Here is a 20443-nt window from a genome sequence, read left to right as displayed (position 1 = left end):
TGCATATTTAATTTCGCAATTATAATTTGCTCTGGTTGAAGATCAAACATTGAATAGTAGTCAACGTACACATGCTCGAAATTGTGATTCACCAGGAAAATGTAAGTTAACTGATATATCTATTTCATATAGTGATTTACCCCATCCCTTGGCCATAATTAGGAGTATTTCTGGCTCTTTACAGCCACTTTTGCTACTAATATGTGTTTTCTAGTGTTTTCGTAGTTTTGGTATTGTTTTCTAGAAAACGCAGGTTTAGAGCATTTTCCCGGAATTATTTGGAGCCACTACGAGAATTAGAGAAGAACGACCATCTTTCGTAGTCCACGGCCGGTTAGAACCATCAATCCAGTGATTAAGGGCTCGGCATAGAAGAAACGAGGCAATGGACCAAGTTATCAAGCCCCGAAGAGGAAATATGAGTTGGGCTAGGATTAGTAGCCCAAACAAAGTCCAATTCTTCCTCAAGTACCTCTGCCCAACTGCATGGAGGCTCGCTCGAAGGCGCACCCGGCCGGGCGAGGCGGAAGAACAAAGAAACACTCTTTGCCTTGTCTCGCGCCCGACCAGGCATGAGAGAAGCTTCCCTCAAGAAAAAGGCGGGACCCGACAAGGTGAAGGTGCGCCCGACCAGGTGCGTGTCTTGGGCTAGTTTCTAATTAGGATATTTGGCCTTGTATAAATACGTTTTGTTTAGTTTGATACAATTACCTCTTTTCATTAGCTAAATTCTCATACTTAGTTTTAAGTTTTGGATATTTCTCTTGTTTCTCTCTCTACAACTCTTGGTTTATGCAATTCATTATTTCCGTTTACTTTGGTAACAAATTCTTCCCTTTTTATTTCTAGTAATTTATTTACTTTGATTTATCATGTCTTATTTAATTGCTTTGTTTAGTTTAGATTTTAATATGTGAGAGTAGATTATTTTCTAGGGTTGTGGGGATCCATAAATAATATGAAGGGGTAATTTATTATTGTTGATTGTCAATGCTTGATTAATTTCCTATTGATCTATTTAATGTTATACAATTAGATTAGGCCTGGTTTAATTGTATGAGTTTTGCAATATTGATTTGAGATTCGAGAGATGAGTATTGATTTTTAGGCTTAGTTTCAATAGGCGCATTAATTTATAAATGGTTAAGTCAAGATTCGAGAGATGTGATGTAATACCGGTAGATTAATCTTGTGATTGTAATATGTAGGGAAAGAGCTTTATGATCTGATTAAATATTGCATTGGTGATTGATTGTTATGTTTTACCCTGTAATATTGTTTATTGGTGAACCTATACCCTAGGCTTTTATTTATTAATTTCTCCCTACTTTTATTCTCCTTCGTTTAATTCATCATAAAGATAATTTGGTTACTTAATAATTTAGATTATTTTACTTAATTAGGAATAGAAAGACTTGTTTCCATGTGGATTCGACCCTACTTTCCTATCTGCTTTAGTTAGAGGACTTAGGAATTACTTTTGATTAGGTGATACGACTTTAGCCTATCAAAATTTGGCGTTGTTGCCTGGGAGATGGTTTTATTTTTATTCTAATTGTTTTGTAGTCTAGATTATTTTCTCCCGTCTCAGAGAACGGAAGTTCTTTGGGACAATTTCTCATTTTTGTTTGTTTAGTTCTGTGTTTATGCCCAGGAATTCTAGATCAAGGTACATTCCATTCGATCTTGAAATCAAACGATCTTTTTATAGACAAAAGAATCTTTTCAGACAAGTACGAGCCACTTCCAAGGGTAATATACCTTTAGATCCCTCATCTGATTCTAGTGACACACCAGAATCAGAGATGACACAACCACCGCCACCACCTCCTCAGGTTCGTAAGCGTAGCGATTAATCGCAACCATCCCTGACGAATTTTCCACATCTTGCTCCTACACCTAATCTCGATGGAGTACAATTCAAGATTAAACCTCAGTTTATAACTATGATTGAAAGGAAAGAATTTAGCGAAGCTAAAGGTGAAGATCCAAATCTTTATATTGCAGACTTCTGCCAATATTGCAACACTATTAGGCAAGCTGGAGTCACGCAGGACCAAATCAGGGAGATTCTTTTTCCCTTTTCTTTATGTGGTAAAGCTAAATTATGGTATAATGGGTTGAATAGAAGTGTACTTGGTATTACTGACTAGGATACTCTTGCTTTGAATTTCTATAGTAAATATTACCCTGCAGAGAGGACAACTTTGCTAAGGAGTTCAATCCAAAACTTTTCCCAAGAGCCAGATGAGAGTTTATATGAAGCTTAGGAAAGGTTTAAAGATTTGCAAAGAGAATGTCCCCACCATAAGCTAGCACAGTGGCATTTAATTCAAGCCTTTTACAATGGGATTGGAAATTCATCTAGGATGATCATAGATTTAGCAGCTAATAGGAGATTTATGAATCTTAATGTAGAGGTAGCAGGCCAAGTTATCGAAGAGATGACAATTCACAATTCCCAATATGGGAATCCTAGAGGCCTTGCAAAAAAAGGCAAACATAATGTCGATTCAGTATCCTTTGTGCAAGCTCAATTAACATCTATTTGTCAAAAATTAGATAATCTTAGTGTTGTTTATCCTACTACTATAGCTGATGTTTTTGCGGTAAATAATAACACTAACGAAGCTTTTTGTGAAAATTGTTAAATTGTAGGGCATTGGGAACAAGATTGTAGGAGTTATGTGGAGCAAGTAAATGCATTCCAAGCCTACAGACAAAATAACCCATCCAACACCTATAATCCTGGGCTCTAGAATCATCCATACCTTTTTTCCGGAGTAACAATCTACAAAACCCCCCAACTCTACGACCATCACAACCAAAAGCACCACAACAACCACAACAAAAATACTACCAACCCCCTAAAAGGACCCAATCATCACCAACTCCACCTCCATCCACTGACCCTGCCTTGTCAGAAATTAGAGCTAAGTTAGCTAATATGCAAAAACACATGCAGAGTAGAGATGCACAAATTGATTTTATCTTAGCCCATGATAAAATCATGGATAATCAAATTGCGTAACTTTCCTGTACTCTACCAACTCGCCAGCAGGGAGCTCTACCATCACAGCCAGTACAACCCACAGATCATGCTAATGCAATTACTTTGAGGAGTGGTTCACACTATGATGGGTCTTCTATGCCCAAAGATAATGAACCTGCTACAACAACAATTGCTTATCCTGATTCCCTTGTACCAAGTGCTAATGTTACTAATCCTGCAGGGCCCCAAGAGAAAACTAACTCTTCTAATGTTTCTTTGCATGGTAAACCTCAGAACAAAGGTGGAGATGTGAAAGGTCCAGTTATCAAACTTCCGTTCCTTAATACACATTTGAAGAATAAGTTGGATAAGCAATTTGGTAATAGTTCCTTTCACTGATTTAATCACTCAGGTTCCTGCATATGCTAAATTTGTGAAAGATATTTTGACTAGGAAAAAGGGTCTTTAATGAGGTAGAAAGTGTAGCTTTTACAGAGGAATGTAGTGCTTTATTGCAAAATAAATCTCATCCTAAATTAAAGAATCCTAGTAGTTTTTTTGTCCCTTTTCATATTGGTAATGTCTGATAAAGCATTATGTGATTTGGGTGGTAGTGTTAGTGTTATGCCATCGTCTGTGTGCTCAAAGCTTAATATGGGTGATTTAAAAGTTACTAATATTACCTTGCAAATGGCAGGCCGTTCTATTAAATACCTGTAGACACCCAAATGTGTCTCCCTAAAACCAAACCCAGTGATGAATACCTTTCGTGTCGAATCATAATCGAATGAAGCGAAAGTGTGGAAAGTCTAATGTTGTGGTTAGTTTTTATTAAAAATCTTTCTTTCTGTTTTCAAAAACCCGCTCTATTTTATGAAAATAGCCAATCCAGTTTAGTTTGGTCCATGAAAAGGGTCCAATGATGGTATAGTTGGATGGGGCTCGAGAAGAGCTTTCCAACGATATATTATAAGCCCGATTCCGATGAATAATGAGAAAGTTATGGCCAAAATACTAAATTGGGCCCGGTTTGGTTCTTATATGCAGCCCAATGATCTAGAGGAGGGCCTATTATGAATTATCATTCCTAGTGCAATTAGGATTGATTATAGTCTTCTAGAATCTTCTAGAAGGTTCTTTTGAATCCTAAAGGGATTAGGATTGATAATTATGTTTTATGAGTTTTATTTGGAATAAAAGAAGTGTTTTAAATGAAATTACGATTTTACCCTTCGTATGGATTTTACGACTTAATTTTATCGAAAAATAGATTCCGCATTGAAAACGCGTGGAAAACCTTCTACATCGCCAAACGAAAGTTTGGTCGCCTTGCGACAAGCTCTGTCGCCAGCGACAGAAGAGTATTTTATTCCTTTTCGAACTCTGATTCTTTTCTCTCGATTCCGAACTATTTTCTTATAAATAGGGTCCCTGGACCTCCGTTTTTCAATAACCAGAATTCTCTAATTCTTGTCTCTCTAAGCTAAAGGTTGATTCTCTCTATCTCTCTTTCTAGCCTAGCCTTTTACAAACACAATTCCTCATACATTAACATTAGACACACCCAGCCAAGTTCGAAGTTGCCTTCGCCCTAGACGTGAAAGGTTTGATATTTCTAAGGGTTTGGTCCCAAATCATTCTTTCAATTATTTAATTTGATTGTTTGTTTTAATACTTTTCCTTGAAGTTACTAACACGTGTATTTTGTTATTAGAAAGAGGTACAAGGCATCGAAGTAAGTAATTTTATTGTTTCATTGATCTTTTGATATAGAAATCATGATTAGATTGTTTTGTTGATTCCTAGTATCATGTTAGGATGTTTTATTGCTTCCTAGTATCATGTTTAGGGTAATTTCTAATATCAAGTATGATTAAAAGAATGCTTCCTATTTCTTTCCTAATATCATGTATCATGTTAGAGCTAAAGCTTTGATTTTCATATGTTTAGTGACATGCAAGGGTTTGTTATTAATCTTGTTAGTATCATGCTTAGGATCTTGCTGATTATATTATGCTTTAACATGATTATTTTTATTATTTTTATAATTGTTATAATTGTTATTATTTTAATAATTTATTATTATGTTGCTTGATGCCTAGGATCTTGATGCTTGATCACGCATTTTATGCATGTTTAAAGGGAATTAGTACATGTAATCACGCTTAATAAGATAATTAATAATCTTGTTTAGGGTTAATATGATTGTAATTCAAGTGATCGCCAATAATAGTTTTATTTGTGCATTAAATTCAACCAACATAGATAAACAGGTTTAGGGTTAATCTATTGATTGCATGTTAGTCAGAAAGCGCACATGAATACTAGAAGAATAAAGTAGAGGCCTATTTAGGGCAGGTTCAATCTCTTTTAGGTTGGATTTGTACCTTCATCCCCGAAGTTCCAGTCATGGTTCCAGACCTATTGGAGTTGACGATCTCATGGATCGTTAAGGGGTGTAACCTTCACCTTGTGAACGGTTTACAAGTTCCTAAAACTTGTTGGCGACTCTTTTGCTCTAGCCTCCTTCCATTTGGACGCCACCATGCTTAAGTGTATGATCACAGTGGGCTCAAGTGTGGGCTGCTTGAAATATTCCCTACAGTTTTTGGCGACTCCACTAAGGAGGATTTCTATTTTAATTCCTGAAATTTATTTTGGCAATGATTTAGAATGAGTGGATGAGACCCGAAAAGTTCTAAGTATTTCTTGTGCGTAATTTTGATTGACATTATTGGCATAAGCATAAAAAAGGTTCTCATTGGAAAGACCATCCGTAATGAGTAAAAAACATAGGATTTTTACACGCAGGAAATTTGAGAAATATCTTTCACAACTAGAATGGAAATAATACTTCGAAAACTGGAAAATTCTAAGAACACAGAAAGCTGCTGAGGCATGTAGGAACTAGCGTCTAAAAAGCAGAGTGTGTCGCCTGAAAAATGGCCTCGTCGTCGGGCGAAAACCTTGTCGTCCGGCGACGGAGTTATTTTCTGGCGACAGACTCTATTGTCCGGCGCCAAGTTCTTCCAATACCGAGCCAGAACTCTGCCTTCTTGTTTTGGCTAGTTCTAGCACTGTTGGCTCGATTCTACTTCCTGATTGAGTTTTTCTCTCTTTTTTGAAACCCATATGTGTTCTACATATGGACATAACCCTCTGGGAATTCATGCTCCATCTACCCAATCGAACGCTCTAAGCAACGTAGGGTACATCCGAGAATGTTGAATTCACCAAACCGTGGAAGCGAGTTTAACTCGCGGGGTCCCATCCACACGCGCCAACCCTTCCAAAGGTAAGGCTTCCGCGCGGTGCATCCGGACTCATAACCATGGACCCTCTTTGACTAACCCATATCCTGAACTTTAGAGAACTAGAGCCATGGTTAGGTTGCAAACTCATTGCACCATATCGTGCCTACTTGCCTATTAGTGCATTATTTGCTATGCATACTCTATGTGTTTCTCCTAACTGTTTGTTTGACTTGTGATTAAGTCTAAATAAACTAATTAATGACTAAAAGGACTTTGCCTAATTAATTAATTTGAGTAATTAAACGCTAATAAATTAATCAAACTGACTTAGTACGACTTTAGGCCTGTCCCTTTAGAGTAAAAATACTGAAAACAGTCCCAGATCGATGTTCCAGTAATGGCGCAAAAATTTGGTCTGTGATGCCAAACGTTGCTATGCAATGCTGGGCGACAACCTTGTCGTCTGGTGCTGCACTGCAGAGTGCGGCAACAGTTCTGTTGCTTTGGCGACAGTTCAGTTTCTTGCTCGAGTCATCACGACGAGTCTAATTAAACAGTTTATTAATCAGTTTGGTCATTTTGTTAATAGCAGTAGTCATACTTAGTCCTTAATTAAGTATAAGCACTTAGTCTCATGGTCATACACAAGAGTCAAAGCATGTCACTTGCACTCACAAATAAAGCACACACTAATATGTATGTACACTTTGACCAAGTCTAGAGAGTCTTATATGCGCGTGTTTTCCGTCATTTTTTTTAGGGGGGTAAGTTGGATATTAATCCTCCAATTAAACCACACTTGTTTGAACCCATATACTTGATTCCTAAAAATATGCACCCTATTTTTGATTTTTCTTTTCATAAACCAGTAAAGTCAAAGTCAATTTGAGTCAAGTCATTAAAACAAATAAAAATGGTTTAATTTACAGCGCGTGGTCAAGAAAGGAAGGGCGTTTAATCAAGGACAACCTCTTTGTTCAAATTCAGCTTTTTGATAAACCAGTCAGTCGGAAAAGAAAAGCTAAGAAGATAATGGCGAGTCAAGAAGAAGTCAATGAGCTTAAGAAGCAAATGGCTAGCGTTACTGAGGTGTTGAAGGCTTTAACCCTCCAAATCAATGACCCTTTGAAACAACAACAAATGGAGCTCATGCAAGAGAGCTTGAGCAAGATATCCAATGACTACAGATTCCAGGGCATTAGCTCGCAAGGGGTCTCGGTGGACAAGGAGCTTCTTCCGCAGAAGTTCAATGCCAACGACATCCCAAAGTTTAAGGCAACAGACAACCCTTATTTCCACTTAAGAGCTTTCGAGACAATAATGAATATTAAGGGGATTGATAGGAAGGTCTTTCATTCATTGTTTTCTTTATCTCTTAAAACCGTTTGTCAACAACGGTTCTTTTCCGTTAAAAAAGAGAAAACCTCTACTTGGGAATCTATTTTAAACTCTTTCATTGATAGGTATAAATGTAATATTCAAGTTGAAACTGATCATAGAGAACTTGAAATACTTAAGCAAAAAGAGAATGAAGGTTTCACTTCTTTCTTTAATAAGTGGAGGGAAACTTCCGCTAAGATGGTTGAGGTACCAAGTGAAAAGGAATCTGTGAGGATGTTCATTAAGAACCTCCAAGAAAAGTACTCCAAACATCTTAAATATCAAAGCAACTTGCATACTTTCAAGGCTGTCTATGACATTGGAATTAACATTGAAGACGACCTTGCTAAACAAAAAGCTGCTAATAATAATAACTCTAACAGTGGCTGGAAAGGTAAGAAGAACGACAATCCTTCTTCTTCCAAAACCACCCACTCAAACAATGTTAGCACTTTTAATTTGAGTGAAGTCCTTGCCATGAACAATCAAGGACAAAAGAAACCATTTAGGAGGAACTTTACTCCTATTGGTATGAGTTATGACAACGCATTTGATTGATTACATGCAAAAGGTCTTATAACTGCCGTTGGACCATTCGGGGATCCACCTGTAGAAAAGAGGACGGCTAACTGGAATCCCAACGCACATTGCAAGTATCACCAAGGCAGGGGCCATCTCACTGAAAATTGTTGGAAGCTTAAGGAAACTATCCAAGACTTAATTGATAATAATTAACTCCCATTGCCCCCTGCAAGCAAGAAGCCAAGTATCAATAATGCACCACTTTCTGATTCTTTGGCTATCTCTGATGAGGAAGACCATGTCGACCCCTCATCCCTCATCAAACCAGTTGAAGAGGTTCATGCTATCGAAGAAGAGGAAGAAACCTTTTTCGATGCCATGAGTGATTTCCCTCCTGGACAAGAACCTGCGACTAGAGAAGAAGTATGGATTCTCATACGATCAATGTGGGAAGGAATAGACTTCTTACATGAAGCTTTCAAGTTCGCAAAGAAACAAGAAAAGGTGGTCCAAAACAAGCATGTCAGCAACAAAGTTCCACCCATGGAGAAGAAACCATTTTCTCTCCAAGTAATTGACACACTCAAAAAGAGTAATAATCCTTACACACCAATTGGGACTTCCTATGCTAACATGTTCAAAATGCTCTCCGAGAGTGGTAAGATTAAACCTCTCGAACCGAGACCATTTGAATCATTAAAGAGGACAGATAGATTCTACTGTCCATATCATCAATTAGGGGGACATACCATCGAGCATTGCTTCAAATTTAAAGATTTAATCTAAAAGCTGATTGATAACAAGAAGCTAGTCCAAATTCCACAAGAACAAGATGCTAACATCAATGGGCTTTGGGACAGCGATTACGAGGACGTCTATCTCAAGGATATGGAAGAACCTCCACTTTCAGTTATATATCCAGTAAGTGACTTTTGGGAGAAGAAGATTCACCCATAGACGTTCTCACAAGATCTGGGAGAATGCAACCTCCCATCACCACACAACCTATTCCTACTACTCAACAAGTTCCCATACCGATTATAGAGGACAACGATGTTGTCAGACAATTCAAAAAGACCAAGGTCGAGATGAACGTATGGAAACTTCTAGCTACATCTCGAGAACATAGATTGGCGGTAATGAATGCCTTGGAAAAAATAGGGATAGACTCCGAAACCACTCCTGAGGGGTTGGCTAACTTTCTCACGAGTGACCTTCCTAGTCCCATCAACTTGATCACCTTTTCTGACAAAGATCTACCTCCAGAAGGTGACAAACATTACAAGGCTCTAAACCTCACAGTAATCTGCAAGAAAATGAATGTCCCAATGACTCTTGTAGATAATGGATCGGCAATCAATGTTTGTCCACTTAGAACTGCGAGGATACTAGGAATAAGGGAAGAAGATTTAACCCCGTCAACGCAAGGAATAAGAGCCTACGACGATACTCGTCGCCAAGCTCTTGGAAAGATTACCATGAACGTAACGGCGAGACCAATAGAACATGCCACTACCTTCCAAGTAGTGGATATTAAAGCTTCCTTTAACTTATTGTTGGGACGCCCTTGGCTCTATGACCTTAAGTTCGTCCCTTCATCCCTTCATCAACAAGTAAAAGCTATAGTTGGAGGGATCCCTATTACGATCGATGCTTCACCTACGACGATTAAAGCTGTTGAAAATCCAATTATTAACGTGGCGCACGATGAGAACGATGAAGATTTGTGGGGCTTTAATGAAGAGGTCTCCTTAATCGAAGAAGATGAAAAGACCCCTCTTTGCTATGACCTCCACTCTAATATGACAATAAATGCTATTCTCAAAAAACAGGGACACTTTCTTGGAATGACTCTTGGAAAGAAAAAGGAGATAGAAAAACAAATGGAACTACCTGGCCTCCTTAAATTAGATACTTTTGGACTTGGTTTCAAACCGACTTTAGAAGATCTAAAGCGAGCCCAGGAAAAGTCCAAGGAATAGAAGAACGCTCGTACCCAAAAGAAAGCAATCCCAATGGACCAATATCCCCTTACTCTTAATGGACAATTTATAAGAGAAGGAGAGGACTATCCATGCCACGAATTTCCCGAACCCTTTGTTGTAAATGGCATAAGGCAACCTAGGTTCGAAATCTTTCTGGATTGCTACTTTTTAGATGAGATCCCAACTCCTATCCATAAGGAGAAAGCACCCCCATGCTTTGACTTTAATGTCATGAGACTCCTCTTCGGGCGCGAAAAGAATGAGCCAAAATACATAGAAGAGAACTCCTCGCTCATTCAAACAGTCTTACCAAGTGAAAACTTCGATCCTTCGAAGCTCATCACTCCAGCAGAGGGTTTAGTGCAAGGATGGCACAAAATAGTAAAGGTGACTACTCCAAGTGGAAGAAAGATCTCCATAACAACAGGACAAGGACCAATGTTTGAAGAGTCGTCTGAGTCAGAGTCCGAGTCAGAGTCTTCCCTTATAGAGTCTTCTAAGTCCTTAGCTGTAGCACCTTCTCCTTCTATTTTAATACCTACTCCTAGGATAGTTAGTAATCAAGTCCCAGAGGACATTTCCTTATTTGATGTAATGATTTCCAAGTTTAATAATATGTCTTCTTCCTCTTACTCCTCGTGTTATTTTCTAACCCAAGATGACGAGCATTGCTTAACTAACAATGAAAGTGACAAAGAAATCATTAAAGCAATGGAAACACTTGAAAATAAAACACCGGTAATTGAGGATACTGAAACGGTTGATATCTCAAACAATCCAACCATTAAAAGAGAAGTTAAAATCGGACTAACACTTAATGAAGATGAAAGAACTGATTTAATAAATCTACTTAAAGAATTTATCGATGTATTTGCTTGGTCATATGAAGATATGCCAGGTATTAACAGAGAAATAGATCAACACACTATACCACTAATTCCAGGAATGAAACCTGTAAAACAAAAGTTGCGTTGAATGAAACCCGACGTAGCTCTTAAAATAAAAGAAGAAGTTCAAAAGCAAATAACTGCAGGTTTTATCAGGGTCCTAGTTCCAAAGAAGAATAGAAGGGTAAGAATGTGTGTCGACTATTGAGATCTAAATAAGGCAAGTCTAAAGGACGACTTCCCTTTACCACACATCGACATCTTAGTAGATAATACAGCGAATCACGCGCTTCTCTTGTTTATGGATGGGTATGCAGGGAACCAGATTCTCATGGCGGAAGAAGATATGGAGAAAACGACATTTATAACACCTTGGGGTACTTACTATTACACGGTAATGCCATTCGGGTTTAAAAACGCGGGTGCCACTTACCAACGAGCAGCAACTGCCCTACTCCATGACATGATGCACAAAGAGGTTGAAGTCTACGTGGATGATATGATTGTAAAATCAAAATATCGCCCAGGACATCAAGTAGCCTTAAGAAAGTTCTTTGAAAGGATAAGGATATACAACATGAGGTTAAATCCATCCAAGTGCGCTTTTGGAGTCATCTCAGGCAAACTCTTGGGATATGTCATAAGCTCTAGAGGAATAGAGATAGACCCAACCAAGATCAAAGCAATTATGTCAATGCTGCTGCCCAAAACCGAGAAACAAATTCGAGGATTTATTGGCCGGTTGCAATACATAAGCAGGTTCATATCAAAGCTAACAACAATATGTGAACCAATATTCAAGAAACTCAAAAAGAATGTGCCAGTGATATGGGAGGATGAGTGTCAAAAAGCCTTTGAAAAGATCAAAGCTTATCTCGCAAATCCTCCCGTATTAGCACTAGCGCTTCCAGGGATTCCTCTTAGGTTGTATTTAACAGTCACCAAAGAGACAATGGGGGCTATGCTCGCACAAGAAGTAGAAGGAAAAGAAAATGCGATCTACTACCTAAGCAAGAAAATGCTCGAGTATGAAGTACGCTACACACCACTTGAGAAATTGTGCCTCACATTAGTGTGGGCCACAACCAAGTTGAGACATTACATGCTCGTGCATACAGTCTTTATAGTATCTCGAATGGATCCACTCAAATACTTATTTGAAAAATCTACACTTAATGGGTGCATATCAAGGTGGATATTCAACCTAGCCCAATTTGATGTAAGGTTCATGCCTCAAAAGGCTATTAAAGGATCTGTGGTCTCGGACTTCTTAGAAGATTTTCCAAGTGAAGATTCGACGCCAATACATAACAACGAATTTCCAAATGAAGCCTCAAACCAAAAGGGATGTGGCGTTGGAGTACTATTAGTATCACCTAAAGAAGAACATGTTCCAATCTCCATAAAGTTAGATTTCGATGTTACCAACAACGCTGCAGAATACGAAACATGCGTGGTAGGCCTCGAAACAGCTTTGGCATTGGGAGTAAAGAAACTTCGAATATTCGGAGATTCTTCTTTGATCATCAACCAAATCTCTAAAAGATGGAAAGTAAGGAGTGAAAATTTAGCCCCTTACCAAACTTATCTAGAAAATCTCACCAACCAATTGGAAAAAGTAGAATACACATATCTACCTAGAGAGGAAAATCAATTTGCTGATGCCCTGGCAAGACTAGCCTCAATGGTTAGAATTCCCACGGAAATCGAGCAAATGCCTTTAACCATAAAGAAAAGGCATAAACCGGCTTACATTCAAGCCATAGAAAACGCGAAGTGGTCCAAGATGAAGAAGAAGAAGAAGAATAAGAAGAAGAAGAAGAAGAAGAAGAAGAAGAACCGTGGTATACAGACATACTCAATTATGTCACCAAAGGAGAATATCCTCCTCATGCTGACAAAAGAGAAAAACGAGCATTAAGACTCTTGGCTTCCCAATATGTACTCATAGATTATGAGTTACACAAAAGGGTACCTAAGGGTCGAGCTCTCTTATGTGTAGGGAAAAAGGAAGCCCAAAGAGCCATGAGGATAGTCCACGAAGGCGTTTGTGGAACTCATGTTAATGGCAAAATGTTAGTCCAAAAGATAATGCGAGAAGGGTATTATTGGACTACCATGAATAGGGACTGTCATCAATACGTAAAAAGATGCCCTAAAATGCCAAATATACGCTAACTTGCAACATGTTCCTCCATCTCTATTCTACACCTACACATCACCATGGCCAATTTTAACATGGGGAATTGATATCATCGGTAAAATTACCCCTCCAGAGACAAGAGGCCACGAATACATTCTAGTAGCAATCGAGTACTTCACGAAGTGGGTTGAAGCACAGTCATATGCTAAACTCACTGCAAAACATGTAGCACTCTTTATCGAAAGGAACATTATTTGTCGATATGGAGTCCCACATGAGATGATAAGTGACAATAGAACTCACTTTCAAGAAGAATGTGAAGAATTGCTACAAAAATATGGTATTCAACACCATCATTCTTCTCCTTATAGACCTCAAGCAAATGGAGCAGTTGAGGCGGCTAACAAAAATTTAAGGACTGCTATCGAGAAAATGACAGGAAATTACAAGGATTGGCCTGGCAAACTCCATTTCGCACTTTGGGGTTATCGCACGTCAATTCGTACATCAACAGGAAATACACCATTCTCCTTATTTTATGGAATGGATGTCGTACAACCTGTAGAGTTAGAAATACCTTCTCTACGCATTGCATTGGAAAGTAAACTCGATGAAGTCGAATGGACTAGGGCAAGATATGAAGAGCTAATTCTACTCGATGAAAAGCGACTAGAAGCTCTACATCATACTCAATGCTATCAAACCCGTATGGCTAGACACTTTAATAGGAAGGTCAAGACAAGAAACATCAAAGTAGGAGACTTGGTTTTAAAAGCATTAAGGAAAAATGTTTTGGATCTAAGAGGTAAATTTAGGCCTAATTAGTCCGGACCATATATCGTCAAAACCATCCTCTCAGGAGGTGCAGCAAAACTAACTGATATGGATGGTAATGAGTTCTCAAACATGACGAACCTTGACCAACTTAAAAAGTACTACCCATAATTACTTGAGTAGCACACTCAAGAGAGCTACGTTTGGCCTGATTCCTTAGGAAAAGATACGTAGGCAACCCTTTACAGGGTGCAGCCACTTTAATTCTCACAAATCTCGCATCCCAGCGTCAACAAAAATGCAACGCAGCATCAGCGCAAAATAAAAAGTCTGTCGTCAGACGACAGACTGCAATGCAAGGCGACAGGCTTCGTCGCCTGGCGACGACAGAAGCGTCTAGTGACAGACTTAAAACCGCGGTGCCAATTTTCTGCGAATATCTGGGAAAATTTCGGTGTATTGCGGAAAATTTTCGACTTCCGTACTCGAGAAATTTTCTGGAAAATAATTTAAGTTGTTTTCGTTGCTTTAATAAATTAAATGTAAAGTTAATTTAACTTTAAAAAGCTGAAATTGCATTAATAAAATAAAGTAAAATTACATTATTGATGGAATAAAAGCTTAATAAAATAAATTGACTTGAAAATTAAACTAGTCTAATAAATTGGAAGTTAAGCAATGCTTCAATCTTTCTTCTCTTTCTTTGCTCTTTTCCAATTCTTGTCACCATCTTCTTCATCGTCCATGACTTTAGCTAGTAGGCATCCTTTAGAGGACCTACATTCAATCTTGGAGTAAATAGTTTCTCCTTTAGCTAAGACACCATGTTTCTTTTCCACCCAAACTTTCTTTTCTGAAGAGTCCGCTTTTCTTTTCTCTTTGCCTTTAGTAGTCTCTTTCTTCTTAGGCGTCATAGGTGTTTTGAATTCAAATTTTTCACCTAAGCGTTCCTTAACAGGAGTTATCTTGTCAACTAGACGGTTTTTCACATCGGTTCTACTTTGATCTTTCTTCTTGTCCTTTTTAGGCTTATTAAGAAGCCAATTCTTCACATTATTGGGCAAGGAAGGAGGAACCTTTTGGGTAATCACTTCCCATAAGGCCTAACACTCTAATATGTGTCAAACCTCTCTACTTCTTGTGAAACAGGGAATTCATAAGGACGACGGAGATCCCCAGAAGGAATTGTTTGAAGCAGACCTACTGCCTTTTTACCCTACAGGGATAATAAAAAGTCATCTTGGTTAAGCTTGGAAGATGGCAGAAGGGTTGCTTGTTGACACCAACCATCTTCTCAATTTTCCACCATGGGACGACCCATTTGATAGCAAAGGTACAAGAGGCAAATATTTTACTCCACTCATGGCGACCCATCTTTATAGAGAAACGTTTCTTCCACCTTACAAAGCAGTTTGGAGTGTATTTTTCAATATTGTCAGGAGCATTAATTAATTCTAGTCTCTCCATTAGCCACATCTGCAAAAAAAATTCAATGCAAATAATTAGTATTACTATACAAAAATATGTTTTTGATTTCTGTAATTAAATATTATTTTTCTACCTGTAATAAAATTGGAGAGCCCCGAAAAGGTGCTTTTGGATTTTTCTTTAATTCATCAAGACTAAGCATAGTCTCTCCAACAATTAATGGCATTGGATTCCTTCCATATTCAATTTGTTCCAAGACAGATATTATAATTGCTTGACCCTCATTATTTCTACCACTAGTGATAAGATATTGGTTAAGCATGCAAAAGAGGAAAGCCTTTCTTCTATAAACATGAAAAGATTCAGAATACGGTCTATCAAAATAGTGGCGTGCAAATTCTTTTAGATTAACTATGCTACCATCTACTATATTTGTTAGATCTCTGTCTTTTAAATTAAAGAAGCGCTCAAAATCTTTATAATAATACTCATTCACTCTAGGAATTACCGCAAGATCTACAGAAGGGAAGCCTAAAATGGCACCAAATTCTTCCGGTAAAGGGCTAATTTCATCACAGCCTAGTCTAAAGCAATGCGTGTCTGTATCCCAATATTCTAAGGCGGTATGAATAAAGTCTATATCAATATCTACCCCTTAATACCATAAATACCTCCCATGTGAAAAAAGTCAAGTTCTTTCCTCTCTTTAGCAGTCAAAGACCGACACCATTCACGAGTAAAATCGCTAAAACTCTTAGTGACTGAAGACATGATTACTTGTTGAGAAGCTAAATTATGATTAATGATTAATCTGTTCGAATTATACATAAATCGGCAGATTAGGGGGCTATTTATGCACAAAAATGGTGCAGATAGACTCCTTAAAGGATTCGAAGGAACGCACTGCAGCGCCAGACGACAAATTCGTCGCCTGGCGACGAAAGTAGCGCCTGGCGATGACATGTAGCACGTCGCGACATATGACGCCGCAATGCCAGCTCAACGCGCTATGCAAACCGTGTTTTCTTGACTACGATTCGAATTTTTACAATGACTTTACAATTATGCCCTTTATTCAATCACCCTATACACAAAAATTCAATATATCTTTCCTTTTTCTTGGATTTAATCGAGCTTAATTCAATTTAGGCTTACTTTAGTCCAAACTATTTTCATTTTTTTTCTTTTTGGGGGAGAAAGTTGGATACCCTCCATTAATAATAAAATGACGGAAATTTTGCGCAAAATTAATCACAAATTTTTTGAACACACGCATATGCACATAAAATGAAAAATAAAAAGGTAAAGATAATACAGACATAATAGATGATAATTTGTATATACAATGTGTCTAAAATGAAGTCGTATAAAACAAGCCAGCAAAGTCCTACAAATTCAAAATAAATAAAAAACACAGGTACAACTATGGTGCCGGAGGACGCAGATGAGGAGGAATGTTCATCATATCGAAGAACATCGCAGACCGAGGAGTATGCTCCTCACCAGCTCCGGACTCGCTAGTAGGCGGGAACCTCAAATCAGAGCCAGTCCACCCAGGCTCACCCTGGTACTGAATCGACAAAGCCCGAGGCTGTTGTGGCTGTTGCGACAACGAGCCAAACTCGTACGTATTACCACCCACCAGAGGAGCCGATGTCGCCCCTCCTTGGCCCATCGGCCCAGTCTGCGCACCCTCAGACGAAGAACCTGAACTCTCCAATGTCTCATTCCAAGCAGCATTAGATTGGCCACCTCGACCATCAGAAGTAGTGCGGCGACGCCTCAAGCCAGACCTAGACGGCTCCTAGCCTCGGGTCTCGCCCGAGTACGTGAAGGAATAGGCTGTCCCTGCAAAATTAAGTCAGGTCAGATGCAAAGAAAATAGGAGGATAAACAATATAAAGGAAAAAGAGATACCTCCCCAACAACATCGTCGCGACGACAGGAAGCTAGGTTCCTCATCCTCACCAGCTGACTCCGAAAGGCGACTATACACCTCGCCATCGCTGTCACCACCTTGCGAGAGAACTGTTAAAAACAAGGTCGGTAACAATACAAGATAAGTGTAAATAAACAACAAGCAGGCAACTCACCCGAGTCTGGTGACGAGGAATAGACCGCTCGACAAAGCGCTGATCCTTAGGAACCGGAGGAATCATCTCCTCAACTGGGTTGTACGTCCCCTGGTAGCTGATGGACATCCGAGGAGGAACGAACTCAGCAAGCGCAGCCTGGCAAAAAACAAATCTAAAGTGTCACTTGGGGGCTATCTAGCAAAAACTAAAGGATAAAAAGCATACCGCCGCCTCCTCAGATATAACAAGGGCCGAAGCTAGCAGTGGCAGCAAATCTTCCTCGTAGCACCACCCCGGACGGGCATGAGATCGCCAAGGGGTACCAGCAGGCGACCTCTCCGCCAAGTTTATCAGCATCGCCTCATGAAACATGTGTCGAGGCGGAGCAGCAAGGACCACAAAAATATCTGAAGAGTGCTAAACAGCCACTCTTTCACCAAGGTACACCACAGCCTCGTACGTCCCCTAAAAGTAGCGACGCTCGATAGTGTACTGCGCAGCCAGCGCAAGAACAGCCAGATCGGCCTATGGTCGATACACCACATCACGCCCCTACAAAACATGCCTGTGAGATAAAAGGCTATTTAAAAGCGATACAAGAGGCAAGCGTCCAAAAGAACATACCGAGAGGATCAACTCTCGAACACGAGCAATAGTGGTCTCGCTACTGATGCGACCTCCACAACAGCCGCCAATAGGGAGCTCGCGAGGAGAAGGTCTCGCCGGCGCAAATGATGGAAAATACTCGTAGAACCAAATCTACAAAGGCAAAAGAAGATCAGCAAATGCTAATAAAAATCTAGAGCTAATCTTTAAAAAGGAATGAAGTATACCTCTACGATTCTCCAGAAGCTGGAGAGTGCGATATCTCCTGTGAAGGTTGTGTGACGACAAAAGCGTCGCAAGCCCAACAAGAAATCAGCATAAGCCAAGCTGGCCCAGTCATAGGTCCCGACCAACTAAAGGTCACGGAGAGCAGGCAGGTAGTAGAGAAGTACTCGACTACCTCTGTTAGGAGAAAAGGTCCCTGACAGCAAGATAAGAACGAAGATGCGCACCTGCTGCTCATTGGTGGTCGCATCATCCTCAAAAGCCATCGCCAGAGTAGACTGGCGGATAAATCGAGCACTAAGTCGTGTCGGCTCAGCCTCGACACGGGCCCGAATAGTAATCGGACCCAACAACTCCTCGACCATTGGAGAAAGGACAGTAATCTTATTGTCAAATGGTAGTGCAGCAGAACGGAACTCCAGTCCCGAGATAAGACTAAATTCAGCAAGGGTGACGGTCATCTCGCACCAAGGAGAGTGAAAGATGTTGGTGGTGTCCTAGAAGAACTCCATCAGAGCTTGAACTACGTGGTGGCTCACGTCAAAAGAGTACATGGCCTGAGTAGCCCGAAACAAGGCAGTCAGCCCACAAGACTCCTAGAGCAGTCGCAACTCCTCATCGTTGCGGAAATATTTGTCGTACAACGAACCCAATGGTTTCGTTGCCAAAGCCGTGGCTACGAGTCCTCCCGCTGACGATCCCGCGACGCACCCGCTCAGAGATGTGGTGCTCGGGAGCGAAAAAAAATGTGCTCATCCCACTTAGGGAAGGGTCCTAAAGAGGTGGATGGCTCCTCGCCCTCACCGACAGGCTCGTGCTCCCGTCGAGTGTCCCTAGACCGAGAATCGGAACCGCATTGTCTAGCCATTACTATATTATGCAAAAATTAAGGCTCTATAGTATCTAAGGTTCGCCTAGCCATATGATACTGTGTTCGCAAAAAAAAAATACAGAGTACGTAGTACTAAAACAGAGCACGAATTCAATTCAAGCATATATAGCATTTTCAAGCAATCAAACAATTTCTTGCAATATTATGACAATTATTGTGACAAATTGTACAAAAATAGCTAGCAAAAACGCGAAGAACAAGCCGCATTGTTCTCACGGCCTCAAGGGGTTCAACAATGGTGAATTGTTTGTTTCTCCACCAAATTGAGTCAAACAAGTCTCAAAACATTCCTAAAGCAATATACAAGCATAATCAAGCAATTTCATGGAATAAAATTCAACAAACAAAGCAAATTAAGCAAAGTATGTTTCGAAATTTCAGAAAATTCATGAACGAACATGCGCAAATTCAGCAAAATCCAGAGTGAGTTTGAAGAAAACTTACATAGATCAGGAAACTAGATGAAATAAGCTTCGATTTACAAGAAGTTTGAGCGAATTTGGTTGAGAAATGAGCGAGAACGAGTGAATTAAAGTTTGTAGCGAATTGCAAACGACAGCAACAGCAAACGGCGAAATGAGGAAGAAAGGAGATTTATTCGAAGATCCCGAGTGCAACGCCAGACGACGAAATTGTCGTCTGGCGACAAGAAAAATATGTGGCGATAAAGTCTTCTAGCAGGCGCTGGTGCGGCGACAAAGTGTGTGGCCCCGTAATATGCTTATGTGGACCTCGTGCAGCAGTTTGGGTTCCTTGGTACGCTATTTAGCCCCTATAAGCAACTTGACATGACTTAGTAATCGTCTCGATTACAATCACATAAAGTGATCGACCTGATAAATGATCGTCTCACTTAGCTTAAAGTGCCTAAACATTGGCTCATTGCAAAGGCACCGACATAATGGTTCATAAACAGCAGAGGCACCGACATAATGGTCCACAAGCATCAAAAGCGTCGATGTACTGGCACTGCCGCAATTTCAGCAAAAATCACGGAAGCAAAGTTCAAGCGAGCTTTAAGGTCAACAAGCGTTGATCTTCTGTAATTTTCTTCGGAATATTATCGCAACAAATGAGGATAACTTCAAGCGAAGATATCTTCGACAGCATTCCCTAGCTTGCGGAGGGTTGTCACGAACAACTGAGGATGACTTCAAGCGAAGATGTCTTCGACAGCGTTCCCTGGCTTGCGGAGGGTTGTCACAAACAATTGGAGGGTGATTTCAAGCGAAGTTATCTTCGATCATGTTCCCTGGCTTGCGAAAGATGGTCACAAGGTG

Source organism: Chenopodium album, chromosome 17 (genome assembly GCF_948465745.1).
Source record: "Chenopodium album chromosome 17, dcCheAlbu1.1, whole genome shotgun sequence".
Taxonomy (NCBI): domain Eukaryota; kingdom Viridiplantae; phylum Streptophyta; class Magnoliopsida; order Caryophyllales; family Amaranthaceae; genus Chenopodium; species Chenopodium album.
This window is presented reverse-complemented; position numbering follows the sequence as displayed.